The sequence below is a fragment of the Hyla sarda genome, chromosome 10 (genome assembly GCF_029499605.1).
Source record: "Hyla sarda isolate aHylSar1 chromosome 10, aHylSar1.hap1, whole genome shotgun sequence".
NCBI classification, from domain to species: domain Eukaryota; kingdom Metazoa; phylum Chordata; class Amphibia; order Anura; family Hylidae; genus Hyla; species Hyla sarda.
In genome coordinates this window covers 143469456-143495996 of record NC_079198.1, presented here as the reverse complement: position 1 = coordinate 143495996, position 26541 = coordinate 143469456, and the positions used below count along the sequence as shown (strand labels likewise).

The 26541-nt window shown below is 42.7% G+C and overlaps 1 long non-coding RNA gene across 1 annotated transcript; it reads right to left on the bottom strand.

Annotated features, from left to right (window-relative positions):
• Positions 1-725: 725 nt before the first annotated feature.
• LOC130294544 (uncharacterized) lies at positions 726-13003 on the bottom strand. Its single transcript, XR_008848531.1, has 5 exons — positions 12969-13003; positions 2802-2908; positions 2529-2614; positions 2291-2437; positions 726-2029 (listed from the first exon to the last, which is right to left on the bottom strand). It is a non-coding gene; the product is annotated as an uncharacterized LOC130294544 (long non-coding RNA).
• Between the last annotated feature and the right edge of the window lie 13538 nt (positions 13004-26541).

The following is a 26541-nucleotide window of genomic DNA, read 5'->3' as shown; positions in this document are numbered from 1 at the left end:
GTTAACACACATTTTATGATATATTTATTAACACAAATCTCATTATAGTATGTGTTAAAAATAGCATCAAAACGACATGATACATTGTAACAACATAAATAAACAATTACCGTATTTTTCGTCCTAGAGGACGCACCGGCGTATAAGACGCACCCAATTATTTAGGGGCAAAATCTGAAAAAATAAAGATTTTGAACCCAATAGCGGTCTTCAACCTGCGGACCTCCAGATGTTGCAAAACTACAACTCCCAGCATGCCCGGACAGCCGTTGGCTGTCCGGGCATGCTGGGAGTTGTAGTTTTGCAACATCTGGAGGTCCGCAGATTGAAGACCACTGCATAGGAGGTAATACTCACGAGTCCCCACCGCTCCGGACCCGTCACCGCTGCCCTGGATGTCGCTCCATTGCTGTCGCCGTGTCCGCGTCGCTCTGGAACGTCTCTGCTGCCGGCCGGGTATCCTCGCTCTCCGTTGCCGCCATCACGTCGTTACGCACGCCGACGCACGTACGCGACGACGTGATGACAAGGAAGGAGAGCGCCGGTCATACAGGGGATCCCTGAACAGAGAAGACACCGAGGAGGCAGGTAAGGTCCCTCCCGGTGTCCTGTAAACCACTAACCTGGCTATTCAGTCGGGCTGTTCGGGACCGCCGCAGTGAAATCGCGGCGGTCCCGAACAGCCCGACTGAACAGCCGGGTTAGTGTCACTTTCCCTTCAGAAGTGGCGGTCAGCTTTGATCGCCGCATCTGAAGGATTAATACAGGGCATCACCGCGATCGGTGATGTCCTGTATTAGCCGCGGGTCCCGGCCGTTGATGGCCGCAGGGACCGCCGCGATAGGGGTGTATTCGCCATATAAGACGCACCGACTTTTTCCCCCCAGTTTTGGGGAAGAAAAAGTGCGTCTAATACGGCGAAAAATACGGTACACATTTTAGCATAGATAATCCAAAAATATGAATACAATAAACAGCACCAGCATCATATACCCCACGATAAGGATAGTACATGGTCAAACTTCCACTTCTCACACCTTGGCAAGAGTGTTCTTCACACTTTGATAGTATATTGCATCACACTTAACAAAGTGGAAGTCGCATCATGTTTTCCAACACTAGTAGCTGGTCCTGGATTCCATCACCCTGGTTTACTCAACACCGGCACAGAAGTATTGCCAGGGCACGGCACCTTGTGGAGCAATGAAATAGTCGGCAAAGACTTCCCGAATTTGCATTCCGTTGGTGTTAGGTTGTGAACCCTAGTTGACATGGGTGTGAAGGCTTGATGGTGGCATCAATACTTCTCCATCACGGATGTTATTGCGATTGAAGTTGGGAAGCATACAGCAAGCCTTCACCACAATATCAACTGTGTTCACGTCCAAACAGATTGCAGTATTCAGGACCCTCCACTGACTACTCATTATTCCAAAAGCGCATTCCACAACTCGACGTGCCCGAGCCAGCCTATAATTAAAAATCCTCCGGCGAGAATCCAGTTCTCTTTGTGCATATGGGCGCAGCAGGTTGGGCAATAATGGAAAAGCCTCATCCGATAACATCACAAAGGGAACAAGAACTGTGGAACCCGGAAGAGGTCTGGCAGCTGGGAGCGTGATGCAATCTCGAAGAATTTGCCTAACAATTGCAGATACTTGCAGCACCCGATAATCTCCAGTACTGCCATAGTTGCCAACATCAATGGCAACAAATCGAGAGTGAGCATCAGCCACCGGCATCAGTACAATCGAAAAATATTTTTTATAATTATAAAATCGAGTGCGGTGGCTGCTGCACCCTGATATGTTTGCCATCAACTCCACCTATGAAGTTTGGAAAATTGGCTACAGTGTGAAAGCCTGCTACAACCTGTAACCAAGTCTCCTCGGATGGGCACGGCATCTCAGTGGGCTACAATTTCTGCCAGATCACGCTGAATGTACACCTTCCAATTCTGGAGATAGTCGAAACACCAACTCTGAATTGAAGGAGCAGGGATGCATAGCTCTCTCCTGTGGCAAAAAATCTGCAAAGAAAACAGAAAAAGAACAATTAGTTAGCTAATCAAAAACATTATATCTTATTTGTAAACATAGTGTAATCACCCAAACTTTATAACAGGAATAAAGAATAAGGGTCCCTCACAGACAAACAATTAATATAGGCAACATTGTGCATTGATTTCACATCAAAGAGGTTATGTACAAATTTGGCAATGAATGACCACCACACACCTTAACTACACAATGTACAATGTATTTGCTGTGTGAAAACAAATAGGACTTACCGCAAGGTGATGAGTAAACGATCCTTGGGTGAAATTGGCCTCCGCATACAGGTAGTGGTCATAGTCAAATCATCTTTGATGACATCAGGAAGGTGATGAAACATCAACTTTGGCAGTCGGCAATAATTTTTACATTTTACATCATCCCTTAAATGATTAAAAAATTAAAAAAATTAACACAAGGTTTAACAAGTAGGAAGGAAACAATATACAATGATTGGCAAAAAAAAATACCCACCTTCGCAAATCTTGATAGACCACTGAAAGAAAACCTTTTGACGAGCGAAGAAATGGATACACCCAGAATCTTCGTCTACGGGGCTCCTAGTATGTAAGGAAGGCAAATCAAGGTAAGGTAAATAATCACCAGACACACAGTGCCATAGGATGTTACAAAAAGGTACAAAAAGCAACATTGAAAAGTCATCCAAAAAAAAATAAAAAATAAAAGCGATAAACAGATACATTTTATGTCAAGGTACTAAAAGGGCCACAGTAAAAGCATATTCACCTCTAAACTAAACTCCGGAACAAAACACTAACTGACAGCGAAAGAGGTTGTATCACATAGCACTGTATCCTACTGGAAGAAACTCTTCAAAATGGAAAATACACAATCTGAGGAACACAACAAAACATAATTACTGAAATGGTTAACATTCATTAATATTCAGTTTTCCCAAACAAAAAAACCTGTCTGGAAAAAAAATGAGGAATAACACATTGTTAACACACCAGAATACCCCTTTTTTAACCTACTCGGTCTGAAAAAACACTGTTTTATGAACAAGCATATTTGAGACACCATATAGCGGCATCATTGAAATAAAAAAAAAGAAAACATGGGTTGCTATGGGCAACAATGCAACTTTTCAGGAGGACAGGTTTGTATAAATCACCACCATACTGGCAAGGTTCAATGTAGAACAAATAAGTGTAAATACAAAGCTGAACTTCGTGCCACACACAAGCAATCCAAATCAATTAGACAAAAACACAGGCAATTAAGGTCTAATATGACATTTACCGGATTCTGCTGGGGCAGTCGGCGAAGAATCATGATTATTAGCATGACAAACACCCTCAGGTATGGCCGGCGCAAACGTAATGGTCCACTACCAGGCATGGTAAAGACTTTACCAAAAGCACACCACAACTGGCTCAAAAAAGACAAGGAAAATCATTGATTGCTTAAATTGGGAAAAGCTGAGTACTTTCCCAGCTTTTTTTTTTTGGAAAGAAAGGTCAGGAGAACAAGACTTTATTGTTCACAGCCAAGAACAAGGTTATTTTGTTCATGCGACTTTGCTGCGTAAAATACGTATCGGCATAAAATATGCAGATGCGTAAAAATGTGAATAAAACGCAAGTCCGGAAAAAAGCAAAAACATACGCATTTAACTGCGTCAAATACGCACCGTATACGCCGTGTGGGAATGCACCCTTAATGCATACCGAATAAAAGCTATATTTTAGGCACTTCCCCTTTATATTTATGACTCCAGGACATATCCTCACATGGGGGATCCACATCTGAGGACATGGGGCAAGGAATCCTGGGAAGGTGGGAACAAGGGTGGGCCGGATGACCCTGAATCACATGCAGCTTGCAGCCTAACAGAAGCCTGTCACCCCTGGGATGTCACAGCCCTATATAATCGGCAGCCATATTGCAGCCAGTCACTTCAGCCTTACATTGCAGAGAGATAGATAGGGACAGACAGCGCTGTGTATTACACAGAAAAGCTTTTTCCAGCAGCAATTAACCTCCTAGTCCAGTCAGTGTTCTATTACAGAGAGCAGTTTGTTTGTCACAGAAAAGCATTCTTACTGCAGCGATCCACCTCCCAGTCACTGTCTACAGTGTTCTATTATAGAGAGGATCAGAGGTCAGTGTGTGGCACAGTGTGTTGCAAAAACAGAAGCAATTCAGCTCAAGCACAAATCCTGCCTAGAAGCACTGGTAGGGAAGGGAGTGAGATTGAGAAAGTGCAATTTTGGCTGTAGTACAACTGTGTGCTGCAGCACTGGTGTCTACTGCTGGTGTAGTGCACAAAAACTTTTTTAAGCGCACTGTAGCACAGTTTTCTGCCCTCATAAGTGCATACCACATATGTACATCTAAGTAGGGTACAATTTTGCTCCTGATAAAGTCTTAAGGGCCTAGCTACTGTGAAAGGACAGTGAAAATTACTCATCGGCTGGTGTTGTACACAAAAACTTTTTTAAGTGTACTGTAGCACATTTTTCTGCTCTCAGAAGTGCAAACTACACACCTAGATCTAAGTGTTGTACCATTTTGTTCCTGATAAAGTCTTAAGGGCCTAGTGACTGTGAAAGACCAGCCAAAAGTACACACCTGCTGCTGTTTTAGACAAATACTGTTTTAAGCGTAGTGGAGCGTATAGTACTCCCCTCATATATGCACTAAGTATGTCAGGCAGAGAAGTGACAGGACGTGCACAGAGAAGTGGCAGAGGCCTAAATCCTTCAGGCAGAGGTCACAGCGGACTAAGGGCGAGTGACAGCAGGAGTCACAGCGAGAGGCCTGATCTCCTGGTATCAGCCAGCGGTCGTGTCTCGACCAGCAACCCATCTGCCATCATTGATTTGTTAACACTGTCATCCATTTAGCCAAGTGACATCTGATACCTCCAGTCAACAGTCGATGGGTTCCTCAGACACAACCTTCAGTTGGCATGACCCGGAGAAGTCCCCGTCCTATTATGTCCCCTCCCCTATAGAAGTATCTTATGCTTTGGGTTCACCTCCACTATTCACTGAGGACGATCTAATAGAGGACAGTCGGCAACTACTGCCCAGCCAAGAAGTGGAGGAGACATCCGCCGCTTCCTCCGCAAGGCAGGCAAGTAGTGATGAGGAGAGTGAAGTGGGAGGCTGTGTGGCCAGGGTTTAGGTTCCTGAAGCAGACACTGTTGAGAAACCTGAGGAGGACATCAGTGACGTGCAGACACTTGTTGATAATGATGAAGCCGATCGCACTTGGAAGCTGGGTGTAGAAGGGGCTTCATCATCATCATCAGGAGAAGAGGGTTGCAGGTTGCCTGTGAGGCAGTAGCTGAGCGAGCAAGGTGGCAGCATGGTTGGCAATCAGCATGGTGCCCGAAGTGGAAATTCTGGACCAAAACGTGCCCGGGGGAGACCACCTGCTTCGTGCCAGCCTACCTTACCGGGAGGTAGTAGAACAGTGGTTCCTGGAGATGGCAGTACTAGCAGTCAATCAGTGCAACTTTTGGAGGGAAAATCAGCTACTCAGCGGTGTGGCAGATTTTCATCAAACATCCGGAGGAGGTTAACATAGCCACATGCAAGATGTGTCGGCAGAAGGTGAAGCATGGCCAGGGTCCCAATGTTGGCACCACGGCCCTGCATCCTCATATGCTTCACCACCATAAAGCGGCCTGGGAGAACCGTGGCTCCAATGTAGTGGTCCAGCCTGCTGCATCACCCAGTGGCACGCCACTCCCTCTTTCAGCCAGCCAAGGCTCCACCACCTCAGCTGAAGGGAGCTGTGTGTCAAACCCTGTTTCTGTCGATCCAGATGCTCCTGCTCCTCCTACGTCGAGTCACTTTTTCTGCATGCAATCCATCGGCAAAGCCATGTCCAAGAGACAACAGTATGCGCCCACTCATCCAACATCACAGAAGCTGAATGTGCTCCTTTCCAAGTTGCTGGTGCTGCAGTCCCTCCCTGTTCAAGTGGTGGACTCTGCACCTTTCAGAGAACTGATGGCTTGTGTCGAGCCTGGCATTTGCTCAGGCCCTTTGAGGAAGCCACATTATTAGTAAATCGCCAGGATTATGGGATTAACGACATCATTCCACTGATTCATTTCTTACAAGTGTTGGAAACGATGGCTTATCGGGGCAAAGGAGACGTGGCGCCTACATCTCATGGCGACATGAGCCCTCTGAGGGCTGAACTGGAGTAGGAGGAGAAGGGGGAGGGGCACAGTGGAGCACAGTTTAGATTTTGCGAAATGGGCGGTTTTTCTAGTAATCTGACAGGAGAGGAGGAGCAGGAGCAGCCAGAGCAGCTAGAGGGTTATCGCTAGAAGGCGAGACAGAGGACCCAGACACACAGTGGCAGTATGCAGTGGAGATGGAGGCAGGGAGTCCCTCCGAGTCACTTGCACAAATGGCAGGATGCATGCTCACTTGCTTGCATAGTGACCGCTGAATTGTCCCCATTCGGCAGCGGGATGACTTCTGGCTCCCCATCGTATTGGACCCTCGCTTCCGGCACAATATGGAGGCCTTTTTTACACCCACTGAGAGGGAGGAAAAACTGGCCTACTACAGAGACATCCTACATAGTCAGTTGGCCGATGCCTATCTATGCCATCGTCCATCCTCTCGCTGGTCTGACTCGGGGGGCCCTCTGTGCTCACCTTCCCCTGCCATGGCTGCTGGGGGAGGGGTGGGGTGGCAGGAGCAGTACCAGCACCATCAGCAGCAGCCTGAGTCTACAGTCGCTGATGAGTACCTTTCTTCAACCCCATAGTGAAGCAACTCATCAGCAGCAGGTAGACCTGGAGCAGGACCTGAACCAGCAGGTGGTGGCATACCTTGACAAGCTCATGCCAACACATCTTGAAGATCCGCTGGACTTCTGGGCAGCCAAACTTGATTTGTGGCCACAACTAGCAGAGTTTGCCCTGGAAAAGCTGTCCTGCCCAACCAGTAGTGTGCCATCAGAGCGGGTGTTATCAGAGTGCGGCGGGGGCCAAAGTCACCCCAAGGAGAACTCATCTGTCAATGAAAAATGTGGAGGGACTAACCTTTGTGATGATGAATCAGGCATGGATCAGCCAGGATTACCACCCACCAATGCCTGATGCATCAGAGTAGATTAACCATGGTGCCACACCAACACTTCACAATTATGGATAGTGCCAAACAGATTTATGGTGCTGCTTCCCAGTTACAAACATTTCTCCACATCAGACCTTTTTTCACGCACCTTCGTCACCGGGTACTGGTATTGCCACCCACCGCACCACTCTGTCACCAGGTCCCTTTCAGGACTCCTGATGCTGCTGCGGCCACCTCCAGGCTGTCTCATTCTGCCACCATATGTTCTCCTCATGCTAGGCTGTGCCATTCAGCCACTATATGGTCTCCTCTTGCTGCTGCAAACTCCAGGCTTTGCCATTCAGCTACTATATGGTCTCCTCATGCTTCTTCCACCTCCAGGCTGTGTCATTCAGCCACATTACCTAAAAAAAATTTTTATGATAGCACTAGCTACCATAAATCTTCAATTTAAATTAGAAAATTCATCTTTTAATCTTAGGGATTGTGAAGCCCTATTGTCTCCTCTTGCTGCTGCCAATTCCAGGCTGTGTCATTCTTTCAGATTATGGTCTCCTCATGCTGCTGCCCCCTCTTTATGGAAAATTCACCAAAATGGCCGAATCAAATTTTTCAGAAATTCGCTCATCTCTAAAAGTAACCAAACACAGCAAATTTTCATTGTCAAAGGGTTAAATAATTTAACCACGCTGTGCTATTTACAGAAGATAAAATGAGAAATGCAAACTTGGAATGACAGGTGGACAAGAAAAACTGTTCAATAGCAAAAAGACAGAATTGTAGATTAGAGAATTGGTACATTAAATTGGTTAAATAATTTAAACATGGATACACGCCATCTGTTTAACCCCTTGCCGCAAATGGACTTTCATTAACATCCATCTGCGGCTCCCGAGGTATGACATGTGCTCAGCAGGTGAGCGTGCATCATACCCGGCGGGTCCCGGTTGCTAAAGGCAACCAGGACCCTCGGCTAATGCCGGACACCCCCGATCGGGCTTATGTCCAGCACTAACCCTTTTAGACGCGGAGATCAAACTTGATCACGGAGTCTAAAATGAAAGTAAACATTGACGGTTAGCTCAGTGGTACTGTTCAGGACTGCCGCGGGGAAATTGCGGCATCCCAAACAGCGTGCAGGATGCAAGGAGGATCCCTACCTGCCTCCTCGCTGTCCGATCGCCGAATGACTTCTTTGTGGCTGAGATCCAGGCAGGAGCAGTCGAGTGGCGATAACACTGGTCAATGCCATGCTATTGCATAGCAATGATCAGTGTAGGAAATCAGTGTGTGCAGTGTTATAGTACCCTATGAAAATAAATGTGATTTAACCCCTTCCCTAAAAAAAAGTTGGAATCACCCCCTTTTCCCATTGAAAAAATAAACTGTGTAAATAAAAGTAAACATAAACTTATTTGGTATAATCGCGTGCGAATCGCGTGCGTAAATATTCTAACTATAAAAATATAAAAATATATCGTTAATTAAACCGCACGGTCAATGGCGTACACATAAAAAGAAAATTCCAAAATCCAAAATAGCGTATTTTTGGTCACTTTTTATAGCATAAGAAAATGAATAAAAAGTGATCAAAACAAAAATGGTACCAATAAAAACTTCAGATCACGGCACCAATAATTAGCCCTCATACCACCCCTTATATGGAAAGATTAAAAAGTTATAGGGGTCAGAAGAGGACATTTTTCAACGTATTAATTTTGGTGCATGCAGTTATTATTTTTTTCTAGTAGTAAAATAAAATCAAACCTATATAAAATGGGAATGGTTGTGACCGTATGGACCTACATAATAAATATAAGGTGCAATTTTACTGAAAAACTGCACTGCGTAGAATTGGAAGGTGCTAAAAATTACAAAAGGGCTTTTTTTTTTCAATTTTCCCCACAAATAATTTTCTTCTGGTTTCGCCATAGATTTTGTAGTGAAATTATTAATGTATTACAAAGTAAAATTGTTGCCACAAAGAACAAGCCCTCATATTGATTTTTAGGTGGAAAATTGAAAGTGTTATGATTTTTAGAAGGTGAGGAGGAAAAAACAAAAGTGCATAAATGAAAAATCGCCAAAGAGGGAAGGGGTTAAAATTGTAAATACAAGAGTGTGGGGGAAATAAATAATGGTCGGGTTTAAATATGGACATTTATCGCTGAAGTATATTTTGAAAGAAAAAATAAACATTTAAAACGTACATCTGTACATTGTCTTAATTTTTGCAAATGAAAAAGAGGTAAATAAAATGAGAAAAAAAAAGAGCAAACACGTTTAGTCAGACACGGCGATCAAAGCTGACCGCCGTGTCTGAAGGGAAAGTGACACTAACCCGGTTGTTCAGTCGGGCTGTACGGGACCACAGCGATCTCACCGCGGCGGTCCCGAACAGCCCGACTGAATAGCCGGGTTAGTGCCTACAGGACACCGGGAGGGACCTTACCTGCCTCCTCGGTGTCTTCTCTGTTCAGGGATCCCCTGTATGGCCGGCGCTCTCCTTGCTCGTCATCACGTCGTCGCGTACGTGCGTCGGCGTGCGTAACGACGTGATTACGGCGACGGAGAGCGAGGATACCCGGCCGGCAGCAGAGACGTTCCGGAGCGACGGGGACGCGGCGACAGCGATGGAGCGACATCCAGGGCAGCGGTGACGGGTCCGGAGCGGCAGGGACACGTGAGTATTACCTCCTATACAGTGGTCTTCAATCTGCGGACCTCCAGATGTTGCAAAACTACAACTCCCAGCATGCCCGGACAGCCGTTGGCTGTCCGGGCATGCTGGGAGTTGTAGTTTTGCAACATCTGGAGGTCCGCAGGTTGAAGACCACTATTGGGTTCAAAATCTTTATTTTTTTAGATTTTGCCCCTAAAAATTAGGTGCGTCTTATACGCCGGTGCGTCCTATAGGGCGAAAAATACGGTAAATAAAAAATAAATACTATATTTGAAAGAGGACATAACCAAACATGACACATTGTTATAACACATAACCTTATGTAATTAGAACAGTATAACAATGGACTAAACTGTACAGGGGTTCTGCCGACATTTTCGAAAGGTTGCCGCCACCCTGGTCTATATTTGTGCATTTTTTTTATGAGATGCGCCAATTGATGCGCTTAAGTTAAAAAGACGCATATAGTAAATATCTTCCACTGCCTATGTCAAAATGGAATTCTGCTTCTCTCAGTCATTTATGTTAAAGGGGTACTCCCGTGGAAAACTTTTTTTTTTTAATCAACCGGTGCCAGAAAGTTAAACAGATTTGTAAATTACTTCTATTAAAAAATCTTAATCCTTCCAGTACTTTTTAGGGGCTGTATACTACAGAGGAAATTCTTTTCTTTTTAGATTTCTCTCTCTGCTGACATCACAAGCACAGTGCTCTCTGCTGACCTCTGCTGTCCATTTTAGGAACTGTCCAGAGCAGGAGAAAATCCCCATAGCAAACATATGCTGCTCTGGACAGTTCCTAAAATGGACAGCAGAGGTCAGCAGAGAGCACTGTGCTTGTGATGTCAGCAGAGAGAGAAATCTAAAAAGAAAAGAATTTCCTCTGTAGTATACAGCCCCTAAAAAGCACTGGAACGATTAAGATTTTTTAATAGAAGTAATTTACAAATCTGTTTAACTTTTTGGCACCAGTTGATTTTTTAAAAATTATTTCCACGGGTGTACCCCTTTAAAATGGAATTTAAGCAAAAGGCGGAAAAAAATTGTGCAAATACCAAGAATTGCGCAATGATGCACAAACAGCTTGATAAATTTCCCCTATGTTCCTATAGCTGGACAATTTATGGCCTATCTTAGTGTGAATTCTCCACATCTATTATCTTAACCCTTGCATATCTGTGAGATGTAACCTGTGTCTTCTACTTGTGAGCTTAGATTTGCTTCAGACTTGATAAAGGGAGGAATCCCGAAACTTCTCTACAAAATTCTGTTAGTCCAATAAAAAAGGTTATTACAAGATACTGCAACATTTTATGATTTTTCATCTGCACCACTGGACTTATACGGCTACTCAAATTTACAATAATATGAAGATTTATTCAAAACTTCTCGGATAAAGTTCTGAAAGGCAGTAAAGGTCTTCAGTCCATCATTTAGTGGCGCACCAGCATTTGTAATTGCAGAATTTTAGTTTTCATACATTCGGGCTGTTTTTTTCAATTTTTTATTATTATTATTATCCGACTAGAAGCAACACGACAATTCATCTTAAAATTAAAGCTGTCAGAAACCGCGAAGTCAAACATTCATTTGGCTCCATCATTAATAAATCTTACGAAAGTTAAACAGGACGTTTCCACGTTGCGACTCAATGTTTCTTACCGGCGCTCCTTAAGGTAAACCCTGCAGTCATCTAGAAGTTACCGAGTTAATGCCCAATTATTCCGCACCGGGTGACCTTGTTCCTAAACCTTTCCCTTTGTGCCTCGTCCTATTAAATCACTATAGTGTAAAACAGTTACAGTGAAACAATTTACTGCCTAAATAATTTATCTCGATTCCGCACAGAAAGTCTTTGAGAGATTCATCAGCTAATAAAGGAAATTGATTTTGGAAGCCAAAGTCAATACGAGGTTAGAAAGACATTGTACTCCGTCTTAGGAAGCTTCGATGCTACATTTACTTTCAGAGTGATTTGAAGTATAAAAAACCCAAAGTAGCGAAACGCGTTGTTGTAGGAATCAGCAAAGACAACAGGGATGATATTGGTGATGGCTATCTGCGGTCCGGCTAATGAAGAATCCCACAGGGACACTTAAGTAATCGCTTAGTAATTAGATGCACAGTATACACTGTCTCATCAGCCGCTCTCCCTCTGCTAAAAGATGAATGTATATAATATTCACCACTTTGACGTCTATAAGATTTTATACTCATTTCATATATTACAAGAAGAGATCATTTTGCACAGATGCAGCAGAAATGAGTTTGTCAGTGTTAGGCTCGATTCACATCTTGGTTTTACACTACGGGTGTACGGCTGGGGGAGGGGCAAACCGTACGCTCCCGTACCCCAGTCGGACCAGCACTAAACTCCATTCACTTAAATGAGCCAACCGGAGTCAAACGGTGACTCCGGTCGGCTCATTTTTTACCTGTATCCAGTTTTGTGACCGGACCTAAAACCGTAGTATGCTTAGTAACCGTAGTCGACGGAATTGCTCATAGTCCCATAGACTTCAATGGGATGTCTAGTAATTCCATAGGTTTAAATTACTAGACATTTATCCTCTATGCAAGGCATTGGGGATATGATGTCTGATCGCGAGAGTCTGACCGCTGGGACCCCCCGTGATCTCCGTACACACATAATGTTCAGAGCGCTTGGCTCGGGAGGCCGCGGTCGTGATGTCACATCACGTCCCCTCGTGATGTCGCGTCACACCATTCATGTCACGCAATAACCATGTAGACACACTTTAAAGGGGTTTTCCAGAACTTTTCTATCCTCAGAGTAGCTCATTAATATTACATTGGTGGGCATCCAACAACTTTACCAATCAGATGTCTTGTCAGACCAGCGTTGTTGGCATATACAACGAAAGAGTCATAAGCAGTCAGTGCCGCTCATTGTTTAGTGGCCATATTGGGTTACTGCAGCTCAGCTTCCATTGATGTGAGTAGAATCTAAGCTGCAGGAACCTAGCACAACAATGTGTGGCGCTGTCTGCTTTTTCTGCTCTCTGCACGTGCGGGTGCAAGAACAAACAGGTCAATTGTGTCAGATATAGCATTAAAAAATGGCAAATGTGCAGATCTATTGTACAATATATTTTTCTCATTGTTTGTTCCAGTCCTGTTATTGGCTACAAGTACTTACCTAAATACTACGCTTGACACCTGAACCCAGCCTGATCGACTTCCCTAGTGGGGCATTAAAAAGGTTAAAAAAAATGTAAATATAATTTTTCAAAAATAGGAAACATAATACTAAAATAAAATTGTATTTGCATAATTATAATGTGTAACAGGTGCATGGTGTTCCATGGTGTTACAATCTAGTCCTGACACCAGTTAGTTCCACTATACATGTCTTATAAACCAAAAAAGCAGCCCCTTGAAAAAAGAATATCCATCCAAATTGTGCGTAGGGTTACGGAGAGCACATACAGTATGGGTAAGCTGATGACGGGAGTGATTTACACGCACCGTGCACTTTATATGCCCATTTATATTGAAGATGAGCACAATTATTGGTGTGAGATCCGTGTGGACATTTAGAGCATTGTGATTGGGCCAATGTCCGGCATTAAAGGGGTACTGCGCTGCCAGACATCTTATCCCCTATCCAAAGTGGAAGTGGTCTGATCATGGGGGTTTTGCTGCTGGGGCCCCCTACGATTTCCAGCAGCACCCAGCATTCTAAACAAACGCGGGGTTTCTTTGGCAGTGGTCGTGACATCATGACCACGCCCCCTCATGAAGTCATGCCACGCTCTCTCCATAGACATAAATGGAGGGGTGTGGTGTGACATAATGAGGGGCATGGTCATGACATCACGAGGAGGTGTGGCCATGACATCACGATCACGGCCACCGGCTCAGAGCACAGCGTTCTGAATAAAATGTTCAGAACGCTGGAGCCCTGGAGTGCCCCTTTAACCCATTAGATGCCCCAAAGTTAATAATCGCAGTAATCGAAAGGTCCAGATCACCTGGGAGGACAGTGTGAAGTCCCTTACCTGCCTCTCATCGTCTAAATGGCGCTCCAATGCTAAGAGAAAGCCATGACAGGCTGGAGCCATGACCGTTTTCCTCATCGATTGCAGCAGATCGCTTGGTGACTCAAGTAGGAAACGGACAATTTACTCCATCAGGAATAAGCTAAACAAATTCTGCCCCTCCATAGCTTTGACATTGCGCCAGAATCATGAGGAAAGGACACAAAACCCCCGAACGACTAAAAGCCTCTAGTGACATATGAGAGGAATGGAATAACCCAGTGGATATTTTTTTCCATCTTTGTATGAAGCATTGTATAACTTCTTCATTCAAGATGCGAAAATGTTCCAGAAATGTCAAACATCACAGTAAATGCTGTTACCAGCCCGATGTCTTCTTTTTAGAAAGCAATAATGTATCATCAAAATAATCATGCCATAACAATCTGGTGTATCTAACCTTGGGTGACATTTCTGTTTATCATCTTCCAAACATGTAAAATCTGGTATTATCTAAAAGAAAGTCATCCTGTGGGAAGTGCTGGAGAGAAGTAGGAGGAGGTTTGAAAAAGCCCAAAAAATTACGAGAAAAAAAATAAGAGTTTGAAAATTCACTGATTCTATGCACTCACACGCCATCAAATAGCAACAATATAATATAATAATAAATAATAATGTTCTTATCACTAGGATAAACAAAAGATTATACTCGTCAGCCCCAGAATTCAAGACATCCCTGTGAAATCACAGATCCCAATTACCTCTCCGACATGTTTCGAAACAGCTGCTTTCTTCTTCATGCTGCCCATATTATTATTATTATTATTATTATTATTATTATTATTATTATTATTAATAATAATAATAATAATAATAATAATAATCTACAGTAGTCATCATCTTGTTTGTCATCATAATTTGTAGTATTAATAACTATAATATAGGGCACCAGTAGTAACATTTATCTAGGCTTGAACTGATGGTGGGAAATTTCTGCCACATGTGCTGTATATCTGGCATATATAGTGTCCAGATCAATCTATTATGGATTTAATGGGGGGGGGGGGATTTATTATTTGGGGTGTCTTCTCTTTTTGGGCAGATTTTTTAAGCAGTGTTTGAGCACTTATTAATTATTATAATGTGCACATTTCTTCACAACATTCTGTTAAAAAAAAGTTGACCAGCCGTCAAGCCCCCTCCCATAGACTTGCATTGAGGGGGCGGGATGAAGTCATGAGGGGGCGGGGCTATGACGTTACGAGTTCCCGGCACCAGCTCCAGCGTTCGGAACGGTTTGTTCCAAAAGCTGAGCAGTGGAGTACCCTTTAAGATAAGATCAGGATGACACTAATTTGGACTTCTTCCTTACATGGACACCATTGGTTAAATTTATAGATTCTACAAGCTCTTTCGTTAGATGAGCCCTAAGGAGAGAGACTCTGATTACTTTTTGGGATAAAGGGTAGATGGTAATGGGGGGAGGGGTATGGGTCCATAAATATAACAGATATAAGTTAAGGTCTAAGCAGTAGGTTGTTCTGCGCAATCCGCTTGATACATTATTGAAGATGTTCTGATTTACCTTTTGGAAAAGAAAAAAAAAAAAAAAAAAACACTGGTCCTGGTGGTTCAGGTGATGTTTAATTAGTCTCATTGGTGTCTACATTATGTTACAATTAATCCACATATATGAAGAGAGTACTCTTTAATTTGCATCATGCGGCACTATGAGTGGTCTGCTAATGCTGAGCTGATTTGCCAGCTCCTGATGCCTTACTTTATTACTTTATGTGTTTTTGGATGAACTTTTTTTTCTTTTTTCTTTTAGTGTAAAAAAGAAGAAATGAACAAAAAAAAAAAAAAAAAAAAAAAAAAAACATACCTCCATGAGCTAGGTAACTAAACCACATACACTAGTGCAAATAAATAAAAGTTTATAATACCCACAAAAAATGGATTGTTTGCAGCCCCCCACAGATCACCCAGTCTTGTGTATTAGGGATTATTAAACAGCAATAACATTGTCAGCCTGTCATCTGAAATGAGGAGGGAATTCTATACACAGACTGACAACAACCCCCATCATTACCACTACAGACTATATAAGTGATTACAGTGCAGTTATATCAAGTGACTGACAACAACCCCCATCATTACCACTACAGACTATATAAGTGATTACAGTGCAGTTATATCAAGTGACTGACAACAACCCCCATCATTACCACTACAGACTATATAAGTGATTACAGTGCAGTTATATCAAGTGACTGACAACCACCCCCATCATTACCACTACAGACTATATAAGTGATTACAGTGCAGTTATATCAAGTGACTGACAACAACCCCCATCATTACCACTACAGACTATATAAGTGATTACAGTGCAGTTATATCAAGTGACTGACAACAACCCCCATCATTACCACTACAGACTATATAAGTGATTACAGACCATATAAGAGATTCAATACAATTATTTTAGGTAACTGACAACAACCTCCATCATTACCACTCCAACCATGTAAGTGATTATAGTGCATTTATATCAAGTGACTCACATGTATATAGTTGCCCCCTACCCATAAGTAGGTCCCTTGTAGATAGTTGCCCCTGATAGCTAAGCTGCCCCCCTCCCTGTAGGCAGCAGTCATTCTCCCATAGATAGTGCCACGCATTAGGTAGAAGTCCTCCTCCTTACTCTGTAGGTAGCAGCAACCCCAATAGCATTCCCAACCTGTAGGTAGCTGCCCCCACCCCTCCTCTATAGGTAGCAGTCCCCAACTGTAAGTAGTTGCCCCTCCTTGTAGGTAGCTGGTTCTCCCTCTGTACATTAATGCCCCCTCACCATGACTCATACTCACCTGCAGGCTCCCACCATTTGGCCTCTTCTCTTTGTCCTCTGCAGTCACACAGATGACATCACTCATGCGCCCTTTTGTGACTGCCAGCATAACGTTTCCAATAGCAACAAGAGTGATTGACAGGGCAAGAAGCGGATGGCTCTTTTACAACAATTTTAGAACCAAGCACCACATTTAACTTATAGTTAAAGTTGTCACAGCAGATGAGAAGCCAGACATTTATGGGCTGTCCAGGAAAGGTGGGATAATCCACCGGATCCGGGATGGTTGAGTGGCATTTGGCACCCCCAGGTCACTGGCACCCAAGGCAGAGCACCCGCCACATCTACCTCCTTGAGTAGGACAATGCTCTGATATCCCAATATATAAATGAACTCTGGCAGCAGTGAGTAAGGGGGCAGCATGATTACACTCTATATAAGGTTATTCTCGTACACCCTGTATGGGGAAACTCCGGCAACATTGTATGGCACTGTGTATGGCGGCACTAGGACTAAACTGCATAAAGGGTGACTATACTAGGTTTTTTTGTGGTTATTTTTGACTGACACTGTTTAAAGGGTTTGTCTAGTTTAGAAACACATTTTCATACAGTAGAGCGGGGGTCAGATAGAAGGAAGCACTGCTGCAGGGTCGCACAGGGGGTGTTTGTAACCATAGAGACACATAGGTCTGCGCAGGAGATGTGTACAATAAGTGTGGAAGTTAAAGGGGTTATCCGGCCAAAAACATCTTATTCTCTTTCCAAAGGATAGGGGATTAGATGTCTGATCGCGGGGTCGGCATGCACACCCCCTCCCATAGACATGAATGGAGGGGCATGGCGTGAAAACAAAGAGCTTTCCGAGACTGGAGACGCAGCCCCAAATAGAATGCGGGTGCTGCTCTTTGGCCAAATAACCCCTTTAAGCAGTGATGTCCAATTGTGTACAGCCCGCTATACTTGGAGGTGGAGATCACTGATATAACGCACTGTATCTATCTTGGTTATTGACAATGGACACTTATGGATATTAGAATTAAACCACTTACTGTAGATTATTAATGCACGAGCACATGCGGCGCCGTAAACCGCATTTTAACCTCAGTTGTGATGCCGACAATGAGATGACACGAGCAGTTGGGAAAGCAGCTGGACGACATAGTTCATTCTCCGCAGGCCTCACAGACAACACATGTTGGATTTCCCTGGATAGGACATTACAAAGACATCTTTACTTTATGCCTTGTTGAAAGTCAAAAGCAAAAAAGCAACATTAGAGAACATAAGGGAACATGTTCACTGCAGGTAATGGCTTCTTAGGATGCGTCATTCTCTACTGACTGAAATCTTCACATAGTAGCGGAGATGAACTTCATTGTATTGGGGGGGGGGGGGATCTATCGTTCTTTTATCATTCAATTACTTACATGTTATACGCATAGAACTGTGAAAACATTTAAACAAGATGCAAAGTGAATGAAAAGAAATGTAAATCCGGTCAGTATTTGGTGCGCTTTGTCTTCAGCGACGGTTCCTCTCGTTCTCTCAGTTTGTGAAGGATCTCAGCCGGGAGGTTGTGTCAGACATCTTGGAGGACTGAGCTCAGATCTTCTGTATCTGCTGAGACCTTTAGTCTCTTCATGTAATCCCCAACAGGATGATGTGAGATCGCGCTCTAGAGGGCCGCACCATCACCTCCAGGACTCCCGGTTCTTCTTCAGGCTGGAGATAGTCCTTACAGACATTGGTTGTATGTTCGGGGTGATTGTCCAGCTGTAGGATATGTGTTTCTGCACCCAAGTTCCTATGTTCTTGTACATAGTTGAGATTCTTGGCCTTGTTTACACAGCATAGTACGGCTTTTTGGCCACAACTCTGATCTACAATTCTGGAGACCACTTCTGGTCAGACTTCACACCAACAGAGATGCCAGTTCTGCCATGATGACGCTGCTGAACTGCTTCTTATTTAGATGGAAAGTAAGCAAAATGGGGGAGATTTATCAAAACCTGTGCAGAGGAAAACTTGCCCGGTTGCCCATAGCAACCAATCAGATCGCTTCTTTTATTTTTAGGAAGACATGTGAAAAATTAAACAACTGATCTGATTGGTTGCTATTGGCAACTGGACAACTTTCCTTCTGCACAGGTTTTGATAAATCTCCCCCAATGTGTTTTTCAGCATTCCTAGGCCCACCACTGCATCTAAGATCCTCAATTGTGTCCATTTTTTGTGCTTATTAAGATAGTTTGAACAGATCATCTTTAAACCCCAATTTGCTGTGATATTTTTGCCAGGGAGAGACCTTGGTGATGCAGTATCATTTCTTTGTGCTGTTGAGCTTTGTTTTGCCATTGTGTATGACCTATGACACTGTCTTATACACCTTTGTATCAGAGTTTGGTTGTTCCTTCTCCAGTTTTAAGCCCCCAACACAGCTGTTTCTGTTTCAGATAATGAATGTGTTTCAACCTACATATGAAAAAAATTAGCAACTTGCTTATTTTATATGCCAATTTTCGTCCACCTGAACCACTATGGAACGACTCTCCTTTCTGGTCCTCTGTATTAACCCCTTCACGACCACAGACGTAAATGTACGTCCTGGCATGGCGGGACTTCCCGCACCAGGACGTACATTTACGTCCTGTGTATGACCGCGAGCATCGGAACGGTGCTCGTGTCATACACGGCAGGGGACCCGCCCGTAATGGCCGACATCTTTGATTGGATGATCGGATCGCCCACAGCGCTGCCGCGGCGATCCCATCATCCAGCATGGCGGCCGGAGGTCCTCTCACCAGGCTCCAGCCGTCTCCCGGGGTCTTCTGCTCTGGTCTGCGATACAGAGCACTGCACAGTATTAGCAATCAAAGGATTGCTATAGATAGTCCCCTATGGGGACATAAAAAGTGTAAAAAAAAAGTTGAAAAATGTAAAAAAAAAAAGTGAAAAAAAAGTGAAAAATCCCCTCCCCCAATAAAAATGAAAATTGTCCATTTTTCCCATTTTACCCCCAAAAAGCGTAAAATATTTTTTTTATAAACATGTTTGGTATCGCCCCATGCGTAAATGTCCGAACTATCAAAATATAATGTTAATGATCCCGTATGGTGAATGGCGTAAACGGAAAAAATAAAAAAGAAGTCCAAAAATGCAGCTTTTTTTATCACATTTTATTAAAAAAAAAAAAAAAAAAAAATGATCTAAAAGTTTTATATATGCAAATGTGGTATCTAAAAAAAAGTACAGATGACGTTGCAAAAAATGAGCCCTCATACCGCCCTATATACGGAAAAATGAAAAAGTTATAGTTGGTCAAAATAGGGCAATTTTAGATTACTGATTTTGTACAAAAAGTTTTAGATTTTCTTTAAGCGGTACAAAAATATGAAAGTATCTAGCCATGGGTATCATTTTAATCTTATTGACCCACAGAATAAAGAACACATGTCATTTTTACAATAAATTGTACAGTGTGAAAACGAACCCCTCCAAAATGTGCAAAATTTTGATTTTCATTTAAATTTCCCTACTAAAATTTTTTTGGGGGGTTCGCCGTACATTTTATGGTAAAATGAGAGGTTTCATTACAAAGTACAATTGGTCACGCAAAAAACAAGCCCTTATATGGGTCTGTAGATGGAAATATAAAAGAGTCATGGGTTTTAGAAGGCGAGGAGGAAAAAACGAAAACGCAAGAATCCAATTGGCCTGGTCCTTAAGGTGAAAATGGGCTTGATCATTAAGGGGTTAAGGAAGATAAGGAGGATGAGAAGGAAGAGGCTTGAAGCAGCAGTAACAGAGGTGAACATCTTCATTGTGGTCTGTCTGCTTAGTAATTAAAACCTTACAAGCAGCTATGTTCTCCCTGAGCAGATTAACCCCTTACACACAGCTATGTTATAGCCTAGCACAGTGGCCTATAAAACAGGTGGAGGTCCACAGCTCAGATATCTAGGGACTTGCAGATTAACCCCTTACCATGTGAAATATTATAGCAGATTATCCCCTTGCAAGCAGCTATGTCCTGCCCTTGAAGATTAACAACTAACAAGCAGCGATGTAATAGTCTAGCAGATTAACCCCTTGCAAAATCAGCTCCTTCCCCTAGTACCCAGTGAAGAAGGAAATCTGTAGATTGTAATCTCTTGCTAATAAAAAGAAGGTAAATTTTGCTTCTCTGCAATAATAAGGTAAATTATTGAATTTCTTAATAATGAGAAGTCTTATTATTTAATCTGCTGTCATTTATTGCATAATTTGCCATTTAGATTTATTATTATCTCCAAATACATAATTATAACTTTTTTCCAATAATATTTTGTCACAATTCAGATTTGGAAATTGTTGTAGAGCTTGAGAATAAACGTCAGTGAGACAGGACCGCCTGCAGCTTGGTTGTAGATGCGGTATTATTGCTTTCCTAATATGCAGTATTATTTATGATTACGCCAAAATATAATCTCATCCTTTCTTGTTTTTGTTTTATTGCTCGGCAATGCGTCACGCATAGATCAAATGTAATAAAATATAATGTGTTATTTAAACCACAGAACAACTAGAGAGAAGTAGAACAATTTGTTATCGTCACCATTTATAACGCGTTCGATTCTTTTATCCGCAGATAACTGGATGTCTCCAAAATGAAGCCATAAAGGTCCCTTAAAATCCAATTGGTGTTGATCGCCTCTCGTGCCAAACATTCTATTTTATGTGTTCTTAGGGCGGAAATCATGATTGTGATAGAATCCTCCTGGATATTGGAAACCTGTAACCCTCATCTTGACCTGAAACTTTACAAATTGTAGCATCTCTCTAATATTATTGTAGTTCTGCTTTGGTTTTAATGTCTTTGCCTTTGTTCAACATTTCTGTTAATAAGGGATTGTTGTATTCAGAATATATGAGCGTGAGGAATTTATTAGGCATTCTTTGCCAATTTCAGTCATAAAAATGTTGCATGTTATCTGCCTGTCCACCAATTTTACCTTTTTTTTTTTTTTTAAGTAGGCATGACACTGGAACTGTAGGGAACGTTACTCCACCAACATCACAACCCACCTTCCTGGCCAACAAAACCCTTTTCATCACCCAATAATAATGCAAGATAAGGGAGTTCAGTTAAGTTGGTCACCGCAAATATTTTATTGAACAAAAATCATGTAAAAAAACAGGTACTGTTAATTTATTGCAAAAAAACTCACATACCACTAGGGTGGTCCTTGGAGCTATAATTTCCAGGTGCCAGACTGCCAACATAACCATTTTACCCCAGCCGCCCCACCACAGGCTCCGAGTACCAGAAATCATTAAGCACAGATGGCAAATTTTAACAATTCTCAACAACACTGTGGAACACCACCAAGGCAGGATCCCAAAATAAGCCAGACCTAGTGTTAATAATTAAGGAGGGCGCATAACTATATTGTACCCCCTCTACCAATTGTATCAACATTAATAATGCCTATTTCACCGAACAGCTTCCATGGCATCATTAAACTAAAACAAGGGATGTCAGGGAGGGAGAGCAGGACTCCACTAAATGCTGTCGGAGTTCCAAGGGGTATCTGGGAAGAATAGGGATCAAGCTTTCCTTGCTATAACTCAGCCCCACAATGTTCCCACTCGCTCTCTCCCTGCTCCCATCTAGTTATCTGCCCTCCCCTGTCCCTCTAGGTCTGGAATTACTGCTTGGATAGAAAAAAGATCACCAAATGTATGAAGAGTTTTGCTTGTCTTGATACATTTTTGCACTTTTTCTTTTATGAGTTTTACCACCAAAGACACTTTTCACATATACACAAGATAGAGGCCAAGTGTCTGACGATGGGTTCCAAGTACGGGGACTGGCTAGAGGTTTAAGAATGAGACTCCCAATAGGACCCTGAATCTAGAGGCAGTGCACAGACTCCCCCACCGCTGCCTCCATTCATGGTTTACGGAAACGACAATGATTGTCAAACATTGTACTCAGCTATCACCGGCGCTCTTATAGACAATGGAGCAGCAGGTAAGTCAGCATGTCATTATATTCAGGATTACGTTTGAGAGTCACAATTTCGAGATCTTGTGGGAGTAATTTTGGTTGGACACCCAGTGCTTCATTTTTATTGATATGGGAAAAGTGTCTATGGTGATAAAACCCTTTTAAGACTGACCAGTCTTCATACATTCAACCCTTAGTGTCTGCAGTGCCACTACAGGAGAATTTTAGAATTACACTGACTTTTAGAAAACATGTAAGACCTATTTGGGCAATACAAAACCTACATAAATAAGGCCACAAGTGCACAAAATATATGACAAAAAATTGGGGATGCACTAAAGCAACCGATATAAACAAACAAAGCAGCCCCAAAAAATGAAAAAACAAATAAACCAAATGTAATGACAAATATATCAAAACTTTATTGAGCACTATAACAAACAACAGGGACAACCCTAAGATACCCCCCCATAAAAAACATGAACACTTCAGACATAATAAAAACAGCGGTGGGGGAACACCATAATAGGACTAGTAGTATGAACAGTAAATATTCACAATGATAATAAATTACTCAATCTAGCAAATATGGCAGATCCAAAAGGAACACACAAAGAATTGAAGATTCAATATTGCAGGATAAATGTGCATCTGAAGGGGGGTTATGCTGAACTGATGATCTAAAAATGAGGACAGATGGTAATGGGCAAAGCAGTCTGTTACTCACTACTACAGGTACTCCATGTCCAAGTGAGGTATAAACTAGTGAGGCTCTGTATGTACACAATGTACAGAAATAAATGTATTAGACTCTAATTGTATTAAGTAGTGGTGCCACACTCGCCTATAATTACACAGGTACACAGTACACATACTAACCACAGCAATGCAGTGTGTGCTCCTCCGGCGTTCCCCCACCTCACACTCCAACGCGTTTCGCGAGTGGCGAGTGTGGCACCACTACTTAATACAATTAGAGTCTAATACATTTATTTCTGTACATTGTGTACATACAGAGCCTCACTAGTTTATACCTCACTTGGACATGGAGTACCTGTAGTAGTGAGTAACAGACTGCTTTGCCCATTACCATCTGTCCTCATTTTTAGATCATCAGTTCAGCATAACCCCCCTTCAGGTGCACATTTATCCTGCAACATTGAATCTTCAATTCTTTGTGTGTTCCTTTTGGATCTGCCATATTTGCTAGATTGAGTAATTTATTATCATTGTGAATGTTTACTGTTCATACTACTAGTCCTATCATGGTGTTCCCCCACTGCTGTTTTTATTATGTCTGAAGTGTTCATGTTTTTATGGGGAGGGGGGGGGGATATCTTAGGGTTGTCTCTGTTGTTTGTTATAGTGCTCAATAAAGTTTTGATATATTTGTCATTACATTTGGTTTATTTGTTTTTTCATTTTTTGGGGGCTGCTTTGTAACTTTATAACTATTTGGGCAATATACAGTTAATAAAATTACTATCTGATTTTTTTTTTTTTTTTTTGTGATTTTGCTAATAATGACTGCACCATAATTCGGAAGATCGGACAATCTAGCACCTATCAGATCCCATTAGTGCTGGATTTACAGCAGGTGCACGGAAGGTCCTTACGTTCTCTCAGTATAATTCTGCCAATAAATATAATACGCAAATGGAGGAGATGTGACCAAAAGAGGATGTGGTGGAAAAGGTTAAGACCAATTAAATGTGGTTTAAGTATAAATAGCTCTAATTAGAGGAAGGAACAAATCATGTCACAGTCCAGATCAATAACCATCTCAATAAATATTGCCTTTTTAATCAAGCAAATGTTCTAAATCCTGAATAACCTGAGTAACCTGAATTTAATAGAAGACAAGCACAATGATTGCAGAAAAGAAAGGGAGATGGCCACAAATTGTGAAATGCAGAGCTTAGTCAATGTTAACAGAACCAATTATTAGACTGTTGAAACTTTTACCTAAGACTCTTCATACCGCAGGCTCATCGACACCAAGACTCATCAAATCCCTGAAAATAGCATGTCCGACTCATCTAACCCAAGTGTTACAAACCTAAGACCCATCAAACCTCATACATCCACACCCAAGACTCACCAGACCTCAGACATCTGCACCCAAGACACATCAACCCTCAGACATCCAAAACCAAGACCCATCAAACCTCAGACATCATCACCCAAGACCCATCAAACCTCTGACATTCACACCCAAGACCCATCAAACCTCAGACATCATCACCCAAGACCCATCAAACCTCTGACATTCACACCCAAGTCCCATCAAACCTCAGACATCATCACCCAAGACCCATCAAACCTCAGACATCATCACCCAAGACCCATCAAACCTCAGATATCTGCACCCAAGACCCATCAAACCTCAGACATCCACAACCAAGACCCATCAAACCTCAGACATCATCACCCAAGACCCATCAAACCTCAGACATCATCACCCAAGACCCATCAAACCTCAGACATCCACACTCAAGACCCATCAAACCTCAGACATCCACACCAAAAACCCATCAAACCTCAGACATCCACAACCAGGACCCATCAAACCTCAGACATCCACACTCAAGACCCATCAAACCTCGGATATCCACACCCAAGACCCAGAAAACCTCAGACATCCACACTAGAGTTGAGCAAATATTTGAAAAATTTGATTCGGCCGATTCGCTGAATTTTCAGAAAAAAATTTGGTTCGGTCCAAATTTATTTGAAGTGAATCTCTATTAAAAACAACTGTTTCTGGCCTACAGAGAGCCTCAATAGGGGTATAGAGCACTTTGCCTTGCTGTAATACGGATAGGGTGTGTGCTGGGTTAGTGAAATAATACCATTATTCAGTATAACTTGCAGATTAGAGGGCTATTAAAATCACTGTTGCAGATTGGCACAATGACAGAGCCTGGAGGTGGCATCAGTATGAGGAGACCATATAGTGGCTGAATGACACAGTGTGGAGGTGGCGGCAGCATGAGGAGAATATATAGTGGCAGATTGAGAAAGCCTGGAGGTGGCATCAGCATGAGGAGAACATATGGTGGCAGTATGAGACAGCCTGGAGCTAGCAAAAGCATGAGGAGAACAGATGATGGCAGAATGAGACAGCCTGGAGCTGGCATCAGCATGAGGAGAACATATGGTGGCAGTATGAGACAGCCTGGAGCTAGCAGAAGCATGAGGAGAAGAGATGATGGCAGAATGAGACAGCCTGAAGCTGGCATCAGCATGAGAAGATCATATGGTGGCAGTATGAGACAGCCTGGAGCTAGCAGAAGCATGAGGAGAACATATGGTGGCAGCATGAGACCGCCTGGAAGTGGCATCAACAGCAACAGAATGAGACAGCCTGGAGCTGACCCGGTGACATAGTGGGGCGGAGAGTGGCAATAGCAGTACCCAGTATTTGTCTACAACACCAGCAGGTGAGTACTTTTGGCTGGCCTTTCACAGTAACTAAGACCTTAAGACTTTAACAGGAACAGAATGGTACAGCACTTAGATGTATGTACGTGGTATGCACTTATGATATTCGACATGTTAGATGTTTGTTCTTAGACATGGCGTCACGGCTCGTAAGCGAGCAAGTGTGTCATGAAGTAAAACTAACAGAAAAGATGGCAGCTGTAGGATCCGGGCTTGCTCTCTTAATTTGACAAGCATGCTTGATAGTGAGAGAGGCGACGCATACAAAAAGCCAAATGATAGGATCAAACTATTGTAGCTGAAAATAACGTCTCTACATGTTCTGTTCACTGAGGCTGAAGATGTCGTGTTCGGGCGTCAGGACATCTAAAAATAAGGATCCCGTCCTGATGCTGTTGTACAGAAGGAAATGCAAAAACTCTGCCCCTCAGCCCATTTAGTAGGTT